We start from the raw sequence: 17,519 nt of genomic DNA, 5'->3' as shown, positions 1-17,519 counted from the left end.
ATTAATGCTATCAAATATAACTGCTATACACACGCCAGATGCATGTAAATCAGCAGTCTATGCAACCACCATCAGATAATTGGGATTGACAAATTTATGATATATTTAGCTTGCTACCCATGATTTCATCCATGTAGAATTTGTATTTTTTTATCTAATCTGTGTTTTGCTGTATATTCTTTGTGTGGAACAGCCCAGCTTTCCTTTGTTATACTGCTGAGGTACAATGAAAGCTGTGCTGTGATTGGTTGCTTTGGGCAACACAGATTTTCTTTGAACTCTTAATCCATGTTAATGTGTCTTTCGTTCCAGTTTTAATCCCAGGGCACTCTGGGTATCCTTAAAAGCTTAAAGGGGTTGTCTCACGAAATCAAATGGGGTTATACACTTCTGTATGGCCATATTAATGCACTTTGTAATATACATCGTGCATTAAATATGAGCCATACAGAAGTTATTCACTTACCTGCTCCGTTGCTAGCGTCCTCGTCTCCATGGTTCCGTCTAAAGTCGCTGGCGGCTTGCTTTTTTAGACGCGCTTGCGCAGTCCGGTCTTTTGCTCTCAGCACGAGCCGCTTCAGCCTGCTAGCCACTACAGCTCTTCTGCGCATGCGCAGACGAGCTGTCGCTTCTCAGGAGCGCGCTGGAGCGGCCATTCTGTACCATCCTCTCTTAGAGGAAGGTGCAGAAACTTGAGCCGCCCAGCTGTCCCGAGAAGCCGCCCAGCCGCCCCGAGAAGCCGCCCAGCTGTCCCGCCGTGCTGCCGCCCAGGTAAATGATGGGCCGGGGGGGCTGCCGCTGGGCCGGGGGGGCTGCCGCTGGGCCGGGGGGGGGGGCTGCCGCTGTTGTCAGGGGTCTAGCGCCGGTTACCTGCTGCCTGGCGGTGGGTGACTGTGTGCCGTGGTCGGCCGCGTTCAATCCCGGGGTCCGGTCGGCGGCTGCGGGGCGTCTGGTTGTCAGGGAGACACAGCTGGTAGCGTCTCGGGAGCGCGCACGTCGGGCTACAGCAAGTGACGGGAAAAAAGCCGGCGGCCATCTTGGGAAAATTTTTATAAGTTGCTGAAACGCTGGAACTATAAGTACAAACCAGCTAGAAAAGTCATTTACAGGGGGGCTTAGTAATGTATGCTTAATAAGGGGGACTGGGGAAAAAAAAATTCACTGCTTCCTCGAGACAACCCCTTTAATAATCGCAGCGAAGTCTGCCCTCACGTGTCTGCCTGTTTTAGGAGGCTTGGCTTATAATATGCAGCCCTTTCCCTTCCACTCAGCCACACTTAATAACCATATACATGCGGCAACGAAGTCTGCCCGTTTGTGTAGGCATAGCTTATAATGTGTATTCCTTTACCCCTGCCTCGTAATGTCTAGCATCCTTTGCTGGCAGCACCCTGGTAGCCGCTGATTACTTCTTCAGTTGCTAGCAGCTCCTGTAGCTCTCATATGGTCCCTGAATTCTCTTTTGATGATGCAGCAGAAACTATATTTTATATTCAGGAAATGTCAACCAATCAAGAAGCTGTGTTTAACCTCATCAAAATTTAGTGCAAATTTTAGCACTTTTGATTATTTGGCAAAACTCATAGTCCTGGCATGTCATGGCAGTAATTTAACCCTTAAAGATTGATTTGTTTTCAATGAAAGTTCTTGGAATTGGCCAGGAAAAAGTCATATAACTTATCTAGATTAAAGCCTCTTTCACACTGGTGACAGAGATAACGCTGTGACAAAATAACAGCAATATTGCATCATGTTTTGTGCGACATCACTGCATTTTTTGTCACAACTTTGTAGTGCTCTTTTGCCAGCATTTTAAAGGACGCTTGAAATATAAGCCCTACCCTAAAAATAAGCCCTAGCTGCGTAAAAAAATTAAATACATCACCTAACAGCCACAAGCTACTCCACCGCACATCTTCTCTGCAGGTCCCCTGGCACTTGCATTCAGGAAGGGCTTCCTGGTCAGGACTTTAAAAAACCATGCCTCCAGGAAGCTCTGCCTCTGATTGGTTGTTGAGCGCCATGGCTCAATCAATCAGAGCCAGTGCTGGATGAACCAATCACAGCCATTGAACAGATTCCCATTTAAAAGCAGACCAAAATGTTAAAAAACAGACCAAATTAGGTGAAAAAAAGTATTCATTGGGGGCGTGGCTTAACTGCTTTAGTGAGAAGACATATGGAGGGTGAGCTCTACTGAGAACGATTAATTTCATACGTTGTCATGGAGATGGTCGGGGGAGGAGATTAGGTCTTGGAGAAATAATTTCTTCTTAATGGGGAACCTCTTTTACTCCATGATTATATCTGAGGCCTTATCAGAGTACTTTTACATCAACTCCACTCTGGAGGTGAGATCGCTCACGGTCTGGAATCCACACAAGGCTTTTATCAGGGAGATTCTCATCAAGATGAGTGCTAGCTGTAAGACAGAGAGAGGCCAGCCAGATCACTGAGAAAGTTTCACAAATTACAAATACTGAGCTGTTGCTTCATGATTCCCCTTCGAACAGCCCCCATCAAAGGCTCTTTTGCTTGAGACAAAACTATGTACCTTACTCATGGAGAATTTTGACAGAGCAATGAACTAATTATTATGCCTCAGTTAATAAACCCTACTGTTTGATGGCAAACCTCGTTGGAAGAAAAAATGAAAGAAAAAAAAAATCCCTACATATCTAGCCTAGATGGCCCAGGTGAAAGAATCTCCCATTCCAAGCAGATATATAATATTTTATCTGCAAACTGTTATAAAGTCTACAGATGAGCAAGAACACTCGCCCGAGCTTCATGCTCGTTCGCCATGGGTACTCGAGTCAATTTGATTTCCCTTCCCCGTATGTTTAGTGCCATTTTCTAGCCAATAAACATGTGGGGAAGGCATTACCATTTCCTGCTGTGACATGCCAGCCCTCTCCCCGCCAACAGCAATGAGTGGTTGGCGGGATCAGGTGACCGCCGAATACTTAAACTGATCCTTCCGGCGGCTCGCCTCAGACGCATGCTGGCAGAGGTTAGGGAAAGTGTTAGCGTAGGATCCTGTCGTCAAGAACGCCAACGGTCTTTCTTAGTGCATCTGGCCTGTGCAGGCCATTACAGCTAAACTGTTCTGTGTGCGCGCAGTGCACTGGGCAGAGGGCTCAACGCTAAACACTCTAATATTTCCTGGGACACTGCAGATCATTCCAGCTATGCCGTTCTATGTGTGCAGTGCCTTAGGCAGAGGGCTCACTCTCATCGCTAAATAGTACGCAAATATTTCCTGGCCCACTGCAGAACAGCATTTCACAGATACCATTCTTTGTGTTGGGTGAAGTAGCCGCAGTTATCAGCACTATCCACTGGCTTTATAGCTTTCTGCCCCAGTGCAGAGTGTCACACACTACCCTTTCCTTTGGTGCGGTGAAGTTGCCCCTGTTATTAGCACTGTCCACTGGCTGTATAGTTTTCTGCCCCTGTGCAGAGCATCGATCAATACCCTTTCCTTGAGTGCGGTGAAGTTGCCGCAGTTATTAGCACCGTCCACTGGCTGTATAGCTTTCTGCCCCTGTACAGAGTGTCGCACAATACCCTTTCCTTAGGTGCGGTGAAGTTGCCCCTGTTATTAGCACTGCCCACTGGCTGTATGACTTTCTGCCCCTGTGCAAAGCGTTGCACAATACCCTTTCCTTGGGGGTTTTGAGGTAGTCGCAGTTACCAGCACTGTCCACTGGCTTTCTAGTTTTCTCACACTCCATACAGCCACTCTATTATATACAAGTCTCTGTGAGAAGTAAATGACCCCTCGGTATCAGCGCTAGACAGAGGTTACATTTTTTCCGGTCACAGCATAGAGCGTCGGGTATCTACTAGTCTCTGTGTGCGGTGAATTAGCCACAGTTCTCAGCGCTATACGGTGTGGTAATTTATTTTGGCCCTGCTCCATCCTTAATCCGACATGACGAGTGAGGGTGCGGGCGCAGACCGAGGTCCTGGGCGGGGTGCATCACAGCAGGCTGCTGAGGGATTAGAAGAGTGACAAGTCCCTATGCTCCCCAGCTTCATATCACAATTTGGGGGTCTGCGTGGTAGACCTTTATTACAAGCACAGCAGTGGACGGCAGATGACGCGTCCAGCAATGTATCAAATACCCAGTCTTCTACGCAGTCCACTACTCCCGGCGTAGGGATTGCCCCTCTGAATCCTCTGGCTGCTCCTCCTTCCTCCCAGCCTCGTCACTCCAGATAAATGACAGATTCTGAGCAGGCAGACTCCCAGGAACTGTTCTTGGCTCCCTGCGCAGAGTGGGAAAAAATGGTTCTTCCCTCACCGGAGGAGTTTGTCGTGACCAATGCCTAACCTTTGGAAAGTTCCCGGAGTCCGGGTGATGAGGCTGGGGACTTCCGGCAACTGTCTCAAAAGCTTTTTGTGGATGAGGATCATGAGACACAGTTGTCTATCAGTTAGGTAGTAGTAAGGGCAGTAAGTCTGAAGGAGGAGTGCACAGAGGATTTGGCGGAAGAGCTGCTGGATGATAAGGCGAGTGTTTTCACTTGCTCTCGCAGCGCAAGAGAGAATAAAACGCCAGTGGGTGTCCACCATTATATAAGCAGTCAGAGACAGTGACACGTGGGATAAAGTCTTTAGTCCAGGCTTCGCCTGGGTTTATTTTAGTGCAAACAAAGCAAAATACAGGCCTTAACTTTAGGCCAACATAAAGTAAATCCTGCTCGTCTGAGCACTTACTAAACATGGAGCATCCCTGTCTACACACTTGTAAACAAATGGTTCCTGCGTACAGCCAGCCAGGACTCTCAGACCTGCAAAGGTCTTAGCACTCTCCCAGGCCCTGTAGGCCCAGGCTTTATAAGGCCTGGTACCAGCCTCACCTGGTACGTGGGAGTGACCATCCCACCCTTCGCTTTGACCACTCCAGGAAAAGCCGGCCCAGATTATGTGGCTTGGAGCCACTTACACACTACAACGTGTCAGTAACTTAATGTTACTGACACCATACTGCCGGCTTCCTCCACCGAGCCCAGGCTGCTCGGTGGCACATATCTGCCCAAGTGCTCCCTAAAGCCGCATAGGAGAGCATCCTAGGCGAAATGTAACGGCCCTCCAGCACTTTGCCGGTCACTGTCTCACATACCCTCCCCCTCTATTTGAGCCTGTGGGTTCGGACACCTTTAGCCGCCATGCAATGCGTCCTTGACAAGGCATCGGCATTGCCCTGTAGCTTTCCTGCCCTGTGTTCTACCGAAAAACTGAAGTTTTGTAGTGTGAGGAACCACCTAGTGACTCTGGCATTTCTTTCTTTTGCCTGTGACATCCAGGTTAAGGGAGAGTGGTCTGTGATCAGCCTGAAGTGCCCACCTAGAAGGTAGTATTTTAGGGATTCAAGGGCCCACTTGATGGCTAGGCACTCCCACTCAACTATACTGTAATTTTTCTCTGGTGGCATGAGCTTCCTGCTCAGATAAATCATGGGATGTTCCTCTCCCTCAACTTCTTGGGACAGAACTGCCCCCAGTCCCACATCGGACGCGTCTGTTTGGACAATAAATTCCCTTTTAAAATTGGGTGTGACCAGCACTGGACGTCTACAGAGGGCCCGTTTTAACTCTTGGAACGCCTTTTCTGCATCAGGGTTCCACTTGACCATGACTGACTTACTGTTCTTGGTCAAGTCTGTTAGGGGCGCTGCTATGCTAGCAAAGTTTTGCACGAACCGCCTATAATACCCTACAATGCCTAAAAAAGCTCTCACCTGCTTTTTAGTTGTGGGTTGTGGCCAGTCCTAAACGGCTTCAACTTTATTGATCTGCGGTTTTATAATACTCCTGCCTATTACATACCCCAGGTATCGCGCTTCTTCAAGACCCAGGGCGCACTTCTTTGGGTTTGCTGTGAGCCCTGCTTTTCTAAGGGAGTTCAGTACTGCCTCTACCTTGGGTAGATGGCTGTCCCAGTCTTCGCTAAAGATGATGATATCATCTAAATATGCTGACGCATATTGACAATGGGGTTTGAGTACGATATCCATCAATCTTTGGAAGGTTGCTGGGGCTCCATGCAAACCGAAGGGTAGGCAGATGTACTGAAACAACCCTTCTGGTGTGGCAAACGCAGTCTTTTCTTTCGCGCTCTCTGTAAGGGGAACCTGCCAGTAGCCTTTAGTAAGGTCGAGAGTGGAAAAATATCTGGCATGACCCAGTCTCTCAATTAACTCGTCCACTCTCGGCATTGGGTATGCGTCAAATTTTGACACGTCATTTAGCTTCCGTAAGTCGTTACAGAAGCGCAGAGAGCCATCTGGTTTTGGTATCAGCACGATAGGGCTGGACCATTCGCTTTTCGACTCCTCAATTACTTTCTTGACCTCCTCTGAGATGGCTCGTCTGCGTGCTTCTGGAACCCTGTACGGTTTCAACTGAACCTTTACCCCTGGTTCAGTTATAATGTCGTGTTTTATGACACCAGTACACCCTGGTATATCGGAGAACACATCCGAATTACGTCGTATAAATTCCCTAGACTCTTGCTGTTGGGATTTGGATAGGGACCCTGATACACACACCTCTGGCACCTCACCATGGGTGGTGCTCACTGCAGTCAGGGCTTCTCTGTCCTTCCATGGCTTAATTAGGTTTACATAGTACAACTGTTCTGGCTTCCGCCTACCTGGCTGGTACACCTTGTAGTTTACCTCTCCGACTTTCTCGATTATTTCATAGGGTCCTTGCCATTTTGCTAGGAATTTACTTTCTAGGCTGGGCACCAACACGAGTACCGGTTCCCAGGGTTGAAGGTTCTCACCTTGGCGGACCTGTTATATACCCGGCTTTGGGCTTCTTGAGCCTGCTGTAAGTGTTCTCTAACAATGGGCATGACCGCCGCAATGCGATCTTGCATGAGGGAAATGTGTTCAATAACACTCCTGTAGGGGGTGGACTCGTGCTCCCAGGTCTCCTTTGCTACGTCAAGGAGCCCCCGGGGATGTCTACCATAAACTAATTCAAAGGGAGAGAACCCAGTGGAGGATTGAGAACATTAAATATGGCAGCAGACAGTCCCAGTCCTTCCCATCCTTATTGACTACCTTTTTGAGCATGCTTTTTAGGGTCTTATTAAATCTCTCAACCAGACCATCCGTCTGTGGGTGGTACACAGACGTCCGTAAGTGCTTAATATTCAGCAGCTTACACAATTCCTTCATCACCTTTGACATAAAGGGGGTTCCTTGGTCCGTCAGGATCTCTTTTGGTATGCCCGTGCGGGAGAACATGTGAAGTAGTTCCTTTGCAATACCCTTGGATGACGTATTGCGTAAAGGAACGGCTTCGGGGTAACGGGTGGCATAGTCTACAACCACTAATATATGTTGGTGACCCCGGGCAGACTTTACCAAGGGCCCAACTAGGTCCATAGCGATCCGCTCAAACGGCACCTCTATGATGGGCAAGGGCACTAAGGGGTTCCGGTAATGGGGCATATGAGCTGTTATTTGACACTCCGGGCACGACTCACAGTAACGTTTTACATCACCATGTACCCCAGGCCAGAAAAACCGCTGAAGGATGCGTTCCCTAGTCTTTTCGCTCCCGAGATGACCTCCCAGCACATGCTTGTGTGCCAGGTCTAAGACGATCCTACGATAGGACTGAGGTACCACCAGCTGTTCCACAACCTCCTCACGGACCTTGTCAACCTGATACAACAATTCTTGGTTGACTGCCAGGTGTGGAAACATAGCATCAGCCCCTGGGAATTGAGGCTCCCCATTTATCACTTTAACATTTTCCCTGGCTTTTACTAAGGTGGGGTCTCGGAGCTGCTCAGTTCCGAAATTGGCACGTAAGACCTCTAAGTCAGGCATAGCAACCACTTCGTCCTGTACCTCCGTCTCACCCGCCAGTACTGTTAAGGGAAAGTTATCCCCATTCTCTTGGGTCACCCCTACTGCCGGAACCGTACCCTCAGGGTCAAACGGTTCTGGACACACATCATACACATTTGCATCATCATGAACCTTATTTGCAGACGACCCACGGTGTCACCACAAGTCCCAAAATAGGGGAAAGTCTCTCCCGAGGATCACGGTGTGCATTAGGGATTTTACGACGCCCACCTCATGGGTGGCAAGTCCACACGGAGTCTCAAGTCTTACAAGGGCAATAGGATACTCCTTGGTGTCCCCATGCACACACACCACTCCCATGCGACGGCGGGTGACGGTTGTGGGATCGACCAAGCTGGAATGCACCAGCGTAACCAAGCTCCCTGAGTCCAGTAGAGGTGTCACCGCAAAGTCATTCACCTTTATGTGACATAATGGTCGATCAGTCTCTGACGCAGTCTCTGCAGAACATACTGGCCGTGCGAACATCGACCTCCGCCGGGCAGAGTCACAGTCCATTGGTTCCACGGTAAGTGGACAGTTGGCGGCAATATGCCCAGGCTCACGACAAAGCCAACACAGTATGGGGCCCCGGTCCCCTTGGGGTTCTACCCGGGACCAGACTGTCCAGTTGGGACTCCTCTTCTGTCCCAAACGATCCCCCTCTGAGCCGCCGCCCTTTGGGACACTTTTGACACCCCTTACATACGGAACAGTCTTACCAGGTGCTCCGGCCGACTTGCTGTTCCCGGGGTTGGAACGTCCAGGAGGCACGGCTTGCAATAAGTCCTCCGTGGCTTTATACCTCTCGACGAGGCTCACGAGTTTGTCCACGTCCTGGGGACCCCCTTGTCCCACCCAGCGCTGAATTGCGGGGGGCAACGAGCGGATCAACTTGTCCAGAACCACTTTTTGTACGATCTCCGCCGGAGACGACTCCTCTGGTTGCAGCCACTTTCTCACCAAGTGGAACAGGTCGTACATCTGGGAACGAGCTGGCAGGTCGTCAGTGAAAGTCCAGGCGTGTACGCGTCGGGCCGCACGTTGGTGTCCACGCCCAAGCGTGCCAGGATCTCACCTTTCAGCTTAGTATAGTCCTTGGCATCCTGCTCACCGAGGTCAAAATAGGCCTTTTGGGGTTCTCCCATCAGGAAAGGCGCTACTACCTCAGCCCACTGAGGCGCCGGTAATTTCTCCCTCTCGGCCACTCTCTCAAAGACTGCAAGATAGGCCTCGATGTCATCGGTGGGTGTCATCTTTTGTAAGGCCGCCTGTACCGCGGTACGGGTAGTGGGGAGCGAACCAGATGTCCTCTGCACACTTTGCGCCACTGCCAGGATTTGCTCTTGCAGCTGCTGGTTAACCCGTTGTTGCTCCTGCAAGGCTAACCGATTGGCTTCCGCCAGGAGGGCATTAGTCTCGGCCTGAGCTCTCATGGCTTCCTCATGGACCTTTTGCTGGGTCGCCGTCACTTGTTGCTGCTGCACATTCATTTGCACCAGCTGCTTTATCAGTTCTTCCATTTTGGCTGTATCTGATGGCTGTATCGTTGCAGCTTTCACCCAGGACATGGGGGTTACAGCACTCTCCAGTCAATCTCTCTTGGGCGGTTGCCCTTAGCAACGGTTCTCCAGCTGCTGCAGCAAAATGTCCATTAATTGGTTTATGTCTAGAGATGAGCGAACGTGCTCGGCCACTCCCCTTTTTCGCCCGAATACCGCGATTTCCGAGTACTTCCGTACTCGGGCGAAAAAATTCGGGGGGCGCCGTGGCGGCACGGGGGGTAGCAGTGGGGAGTGGGGGGGAGAGGGAAAGAGAGAGGGCTCCCCCCTGTTCCCCGCTGCTACCCCCCGCACCGCCACGCCTCTCCCCGCCCCCCGAATCTTTTCACCCGAGTACTGAAGTACTCGAAAATGGCGGTACTCGGGTGCGTAAGTACTCGAAACGAGTACGTTCGCTCATCTCTATTTATGTCTCTTTAAGACCGCTGCCCGCATCCAAACACCATATGTGAGGGATTAGCGTTTAGGATCGGTAGCAACCTGGGCATAAGCAGTCAGAGACAGTGACACGTGGGATAAAGTCTTTAGTCCAGGCTTCGCCTGGGTTTATTTTAGTGCAAACAAAGCAAAATACAGGCCTTAACTTCAGGCCAACATAAAGTAAATCCTGCTCGTCTGAGCACTTACTAAACATGGAGCATCCCTGTCTACACACTTGTAAACAAATGGTTCCTGCGTACAGCCAGCCAGGACTCTCAGACCTGCAAAGGTCTTAGCTCTCTCCCAGGCCCTGTAGGCCCAGGTTTTATAAGGCCTGGTACCAGCCTCACCTGGTACATGGGAGTGACCATCCCACCCTTCGCTTTGACCACTCCAGGAAAAGCCGGCCGGGATTATGTGGCTTGGAGCCACTTACATACTACAACGTGACAGTAACTTAAAGGGGTTGTCCCGCGCCGAAACATTTTTTTTTTTTTACCCCCCCCCCTTCGGCGCGAGACAACCCCGATGCAGGGGTTAAAAAAACAAACCGGGTAGTACTTACCCGAATCCCGGCGGTCCGGCGTCTTCATACTCACCTGCTGAAGATGGCCGCCGGGATCACGTGGGATAAAGTCTTTAGTCCAGGCTTCGCCTGGGTTTATTTTAGTGCAAACAAAGCAAAATACAGGCCTTAACTTCAGGCCAACATAAAGTAAATCCTGCTCGTCTGAGCACTTACTAAACATGGAGCATCCCTGTCTACACACTTGTAAACAAATGGTTCCTGCGTACAGCCAGCCAGGACTCTCAGACCTGCAAAGGTCTTAGCTCTCTCCCAGGCCCTGTAGGCCCAGGTTTTATAAGGCCTGGTACCAGCCTCACCTGGTACATGGGAGTGACCATCCCATCCTTCGCTTTGACCACTCCAGGAAAAGCCGGCCCGGATTATGTGGCTTGGAGCCACTTACACACTACAACGTGACAGTAACTTAAAGGGGTTGTCCCGCGCCGAAACGGGTTTTTTTTTTTTAACCCCCCCCCTTCGGCGCGAGACAACCCCGATGCAGGGGTTAAAAAAACAAACCGGGTAGTACTTACCCGAATCCCGGCGGTCCGGCGTCTTCATACTCACCTGCTGAAGATGGCCGCCGGGATCCTCTCTCTCTGTGGACCACAGGGCTTCTGTGCGGTCCATTGCTGATTCCAGCCTCCTGATTGGCTGGAATCGGCACGTGACGGGGCGGAGCTACACGGAGCCGGCATTCTGCACGAGCGGCCCCATTGAAGACAGCAGAAGACCCGGACTGCGCAAGCACGGCTAATTTGGCCATTAGAGGCTGAAAATTAGTCGGCACCATGGGAACGAGGACGCCGCAACGGAGCAGGTAAGTATAAAACTTTTGATAACTTCTGTATGGCTCATAATTAATGCACAATGTACATTACAAAGTGCATTAATATGGCCATACAGAAGTGTATAGACCCACTTGCTGCCGCGGGACAACCCCTTTAATGTTACTGACACTATACTGCCGGCTTCCTCCACCGAGCCCAGGCTGCTCGGTGGCACGTATCTGCCCAAGTGCTCCCTAAAGCCGCAAAGGAGAGCATCCTAGACGAAACGTAACAGCCCTCCAGCACTTTGCCGGTCACTGTCTGACAATATATATATATATATATATATATATATATATATATATATATATATATATATATATATATATACGAAAGCCCTCACTGACTCACTGATTCACTCACTGACTGACTGACTTGCCAAAGATTCTCCAACTTTGGCACGAGTATAGATTATGTCCAAAATAGGAAAAGTAAATGGGTCCCAACTCGATTATTCAATTCTAAGCGCCAAAGAATTAGCGTCCAAATTTTACGTACGGAATCAGATTTTCTCACTTCACGGTGGTGAAGAAACTTGAAATTTGGCACAGGCATTGATTATGTCATAAATAGAAAAATATAATGGGTCCCAACTCGATTATTCAATTCTAAGCGCAAAAGAATTAGCGTCCAAATGTTACGTACGTAATCTAATTCTCTCAATTCCCAATGTCATAAAAGCTTGAAATTTGGCACAGGCATCTATATGAAGACGAAAGCCCTCACTGACTCACTCACTGATTTACTGACTGACTGACTGGTCAAAAATTCTCCAACTTCCCGATGTCGTAGAAACACGAAATTTGGCCCAAGCATAGATTATGTCCAAAATAGGAAAAGTTCCCAACTCAATTAGTCAATTCTAGCACAAAAGAATTAGCGTCCAAATTTTGCGTACATAATCTAATTCTCTCACTTTCCAATGTCTTAGAAACTTGAAATTTGGCACAGGCATTGATTATGTCATAAATAGGAAAAGTAAAGGGTCCCAACTCGATTATTCAATTCTAAGCGCAAAAGATTTAGTGTCTAAATTTTACGTACGTAATCTAATACTCTCATTTCTTGATGCCATAGAAACATGAAATTTGGCACAATCATTGATTATGTTATAAATAGGAAAAGTTAATGGGTCCCAATTTGATTATTCAATTCTAGCGCAAAAGAATTAGCGTCCAAATTTTATGTACGTAATCTAATTCTCTCAATTCCAGATGTTATAAAAACTTGAAATTTGGCACAGGCATCTATCTATATATATAAAGACGAAAGCCCTCACTGACTAACTCACTGATTCACTGACTGACTGACTGACTCGTCAGAAATTCTCCAACTTCCCAATGTCGTAGAAACACGAAATTTGGCACGAGCATAGATTATGTTCAAGATAGGAAAAGTTAATGGGTCGCAACTCGATTATTCAATTCTAGCGCAAAAGAATTAGCGTCCAAATTTTACGTACGTAATCTAATTCTCTCACTTCCCGATGTTATAGAAAATAGAAATTTGGCACGAGCATTGATTATGTCATAATAGGAAAAGCTAAGGCGTCCTAAGTCAATTATTCAATTCTAAGCGCAAAAGAATTAGCGTCCAAATTTTATGTACGTAATCTAATTCTCTCGCTGCCCAATATCATAGAAACTTGAAATTTTGCACGGGCATTGATTATGTCATAAATAGGAAAAGTTAATGGGTCCCAACTCGATTATTCAATTCTAGCGCAAAAGAATTAGCGTCCAAATTTAACATGCGGAATCCAATTCTCTCACTTGAAATTTGGCACAAGCATGATTATTATGTCATAAGTAGGAAAAGTAAATGGGTCCCAACTCAATTATTCAATTCTAGTGCAAAAGAATTAGCATCAAAATTTTACGTACATAATCTAATTCTCTCACTTCCCAATGTCATAGAAAATAGAAATTTGGCACAAGCATTGATTATTATGTCAGAAATAGGAAAATTTAATGGGTCCCAACACGATTATTCAATTCTAAGCGCAAAATAATTAGCGTCCAAATTTTACATACGGAATATAATTCTCTCACTTCCCGATGTCATAGAAACATGAAATTTAGCACGAGCATCGATTATCTCATACATAGGAAAAGCTAATGGGTCCTAACTCGATTATTCAATTCTAAGCACAAAAGAATTAGCGCCCAAATTTTGCATACAAAGTCTAATTCTCTAACTTCCCAATGTCATAGAAACTTGAAATCTTGCACGAGCATTGAATATGTCATAAATAGGAAAAATTAATGGGTCAAAACTCGATTATTCAGTTCTAAGAGCAAAAGAATTAGCGTCCAAACTTTACGTATGTAATCTAAGTCTCCAACTTCCCGATTTCATAGAAACTTGAAATTTGGTAAGAGCATTGATTATGTCATAAATAGGAAAAGCTAATGGGGCCCAACTCCATTATTCAATTCTATGCGCAAAAGAATTAGCGTTCAAATTTTACATACGGAATGTAATTTTCTCACTTTACGTTGTCATAGAAACATGATATTTGGCACAAGCATTGATTATGTCAGAAATAGGAAAAGCTAATGGGTCCCAACTCGACTATTCAATTCTTAGTGCAAAAGAATTAGCGTCCAAATTTTGCATACAGAATTTAATTCTCCAACTTCCCGATGTCGTAGAAACATGAAATTTGGCATCAGCATTGAAAATGTCATAGATAGGAAACATTAATATGTCCCAACTCGTCTATTCAATTCTAAGCGCAAAAGAATTAGCATCCAAATTTTACGTACAGAATCTAATTCTCTCGCTTCCAGGTGTCATAGAAACTTGAAATTTTGCACGGGCATTGATTGTGTCATATATTGGAAAAGGTAATAGGTCCCAACCCGATTATTCAATTCTATGCGCAAAAGAATTAGCGTCCAAATTTTACGTACGGAATCTAATTTTCTTACTTGAAATTTAGCACGGGCATTGATTATTATGTCATAAATACGGAAAGTTAATAGGTCCCAACTCTATTGTTCAATTCTAAGCGCAAAAGAATTAACGTCCACATTTTACGTACAAAATCTAATTCTCTCACTTCTTGATGTAATAGAAACTTGAAATTTGGCACGGGCATGGATTGTGTCAAAAATATGAAAAGTTAATGGGTCCCAACTCGATTATTTAATTCTAGCGCAAAAGAATTAGCATCAAAATTTTACGTACATAATCTAAATCTCTCACCTCCCAATGTCATAGAAACATGACATTTGCCATAAGCATTGAATATGTCATAAATAGTAAAAGTTAATGGGTCCCAACTCGATTATTCAATTCTAAGTGCAAAAGAATTAGCGTCCAAATTAGAGATGAGCGAACGTACTTGTCCGAGCTTGATATTCGTGCGAATATTAGGGTGTTCGGGATGCTCGTTACTCGTAACGATTACCACGCGGTGTTCCGGTTACTTTCAGTTTCCTCTCTGAGACGTTAGCGCGCTTTTCTGGCCAATTGAAAGACAGGGAAGGCATTACAACTTCCCCCTGTGACGTTCAAGCCCTATACCACCCCCCTGCTGTGAGTGGCTGGGGCGATCAGATGTCACCCGAGTATAAAAATCGGCCCCTCCCGCGGCTCGCCACACATGCCTTGTGACTTAGCTGAGGGAAAGTGCTGCTGCTGGTGCTGCTGTAGGGAGAGCGTTAGGAGTCAGTGTAGGCTTCAAGAACCCCAACGGCCCTTCTCAGGGCCACATCTACTAGTGTGCAGTACTGTGTTAGCACAGTATTTTTTATTTTTTTTTGTCCAAAATTGGATCTGCAGAGCATTGCGCCCTGCAATAGGGACAGAAGTGGGGGTTAGGCAGGGAGAGAGTTAGGAGTTAGTGTAGGCTTCAAGAACCCCAACGGTCCTTTCTAGGGCCACTTCAATCCGTGTGCAGTACTGTCCAGGCTGCTGTTAGCAGTGTTGCATATTTTTTTTTTTTCTCAAAACCGGCTGTGCAGAGCATTGCACCCGGCATTAATACTACAGGGATAGAATTGTGTAGGCAGGGCCAGAAGACATTTATTATTCATTGAATACACGCAGTGGGGTCTTCCCTTTGCTAAAAAAGAAAAAATATATTTGGCCTGCCTGTGTCAGTCCTAAGGTCTCCGTGTACGTGTGTGCTGCGTGTACAACGTACAAAAATCAGACGCAACCAGCTACGCTTTACTGCAGGCTTGCGCCATTGTCTTTCCTGACTAGCAAATACCTGCTCTGCTAGAGTTAATAACTCTGCTACACTATAGTTGTGTGACACTTTTTGAGGGCCACACCACAGATATTAAACTTCTTGTTCATTGAATATACGCAGTGGGGTCTTCCCTAAGCTAAAAAGGAAAAAAATTATATTTGGCCAGCCTGTGTCAGTCCTAAGGTCTCCGTGTACGTGTGTGCTGCGTGTACAACGTACAAAAATCAGACGCAACCAGCTACGCTTTACTGCAGCCTAGCGCCATTGTCTTTCCTGACTGGCAAATACCTGCTCTGCTAGAGTTAATAACTCTGCTACACTATACTTGTGTGACACTTTTTGAGGGCCACACCACAGATATTAAACTTCTTGTTCATTGAATATACGCAGTGGGGTCTTCCCTAAGCTAAAAAGGAAAAAAATTATATTTGGCCTGCCTGTGTCAGTCCTAAGGTCTCCGTGTACGTGTGTGCTGCGTGTACAACGTACAAAAATCAGACACAACCAGCTACGCTTTACTGCAGCCTAGCGCCATTGTCTTTCCTGACTGGCAAATACCTGCTCTGCTAGAGTTAATAACTCTGCTACACTATACTTGTGTGACACTTTTTGAGGGCCACACCACAGATATTAAACTTGTTGTTCATTGAATATATGCAGTGGGTGCTTCCCTTTGCAAAAAAGGAAAAGAAATTATATTTGGCCTGCAGGCTTGCGCCAATTTATTTCCTGCCTGGGAAATCAAATCACTGGTAATACAGCATGCTGAGGGGTAGGGGTAAGCCTAGAGGACGCGTAGGCCCAAGTGAGGGTGTGGGCACAGGCCGAGCTCCTGATCCAGGTGTGTCGCAGCCGACTGCTGCGCGATTAGGAGAGAGGCACGTTTCTGGCATCCCCACATTCATCGCCCAATTAATGGGTCCATGCGGGAGACCTTTATTAGAAAATGAGCAGTGTGAGCAGGTCCTGTCCTGGATGGCAGAAAGTGCTTCGAGCAACCTATCGTCCAACCACAGTTCTGCGCCGTCCACTGCTGCAAATCCGAATCCTCTGTCTGCTGCTCCTCCTTCCTCCCAGCCTCCTCACTCCACTACAATGACACCTGCTCAGGAGCGGGAACACTCCCAGGAACTGTTCTCGGGCCCCTGCTTAGATTGGCCAGCAGTGGTTCCTCTCCCACCAGAGGAGTTTATCGTCACTGATGCCCAACCATTCGAAAGTTCCCGGGGTCCGGGGGAAGAGGCTGGGGACTTCCGCCAACTGTCTCAAGAAGTTTCTGTGGGTGAGGAGGACGATGACGATGAGACACAGTTGTCTTGCAGTGAGGTAGTAGTAAGGGCAGTAAGTCCAAGGGAGCAGCGCACAGAGGATTCGGAGGAAGAGCAGCAGGACGATGAGGTGACTGACCCCACCTGGTGTGCAACGCCTACTCAGGACAGGTCTTCAGAGGGGGAGGCAAGGGCATCAGCAGGGCAGGTTGCAAGAGTCAGTGCGGTGGCCAGGGGTAGAGGCAGGGCCAGACCGAATAATCCACCAAGTGTTTCCCAAAGCACACCCTCGCGCCATGCCACCCTGCAGAGGCCGAGGTGCTCTAAGGTCTGGCAGTTTTTCACAGAGACGCCTGACGACCGACGAACAGTGGTGTGCAACCTTTGTCGCGCCAAGATCAGCCGGGGAGCCAGCACCAACAGCCTCACCACCACCAGCATGCGCAGACATATGATGGCCAAGCACCCCACAAGGTGGGACGAAGGCCGTTCACCGCCTCCGGTTTGCACCACTGCCTCTCCCCCTGTGCCCCAACCTGCCACTGAGATCCAACCCCCCTCTGAGGACACAGGCACTACCGTCTCCTGGCCTGCACCCACACCCTCACCTCCGCTGTCCTCGGCCCCATCCAGCAATGTCTCTCAGCTTAGCGTCCAGACGTCGCTAGCGCCACAGTTTGAGCGCAAGCGCAAGTACGACGCCACGCACCCGCACGCTCAAGCGTTAAACGTGCACATTGCAAAATTGATCAGCCTAGAGATGCTGCCGTATAGGCTTGTGGAAACG

This window comes from Eleutherodactylus coqui, chromosome 6, assembly GCF_035609145.1.
Source record: "Eleutherodactylus coqui strain aEleCoq1 chromosome 6, aEleCoq1.hap1, whole genome shotgun sequence".
NCBI classification, from domain to species: domain Eukaryota; kingdom Metazoa; phylum Chordata; class Amphibia; order Anura; family Eleutherodactylidae; genus Eleutherodactylus; species Eleutherodactylus coqui.
This window is presented reverse-complemented; position numbering follows the sequence as displayed.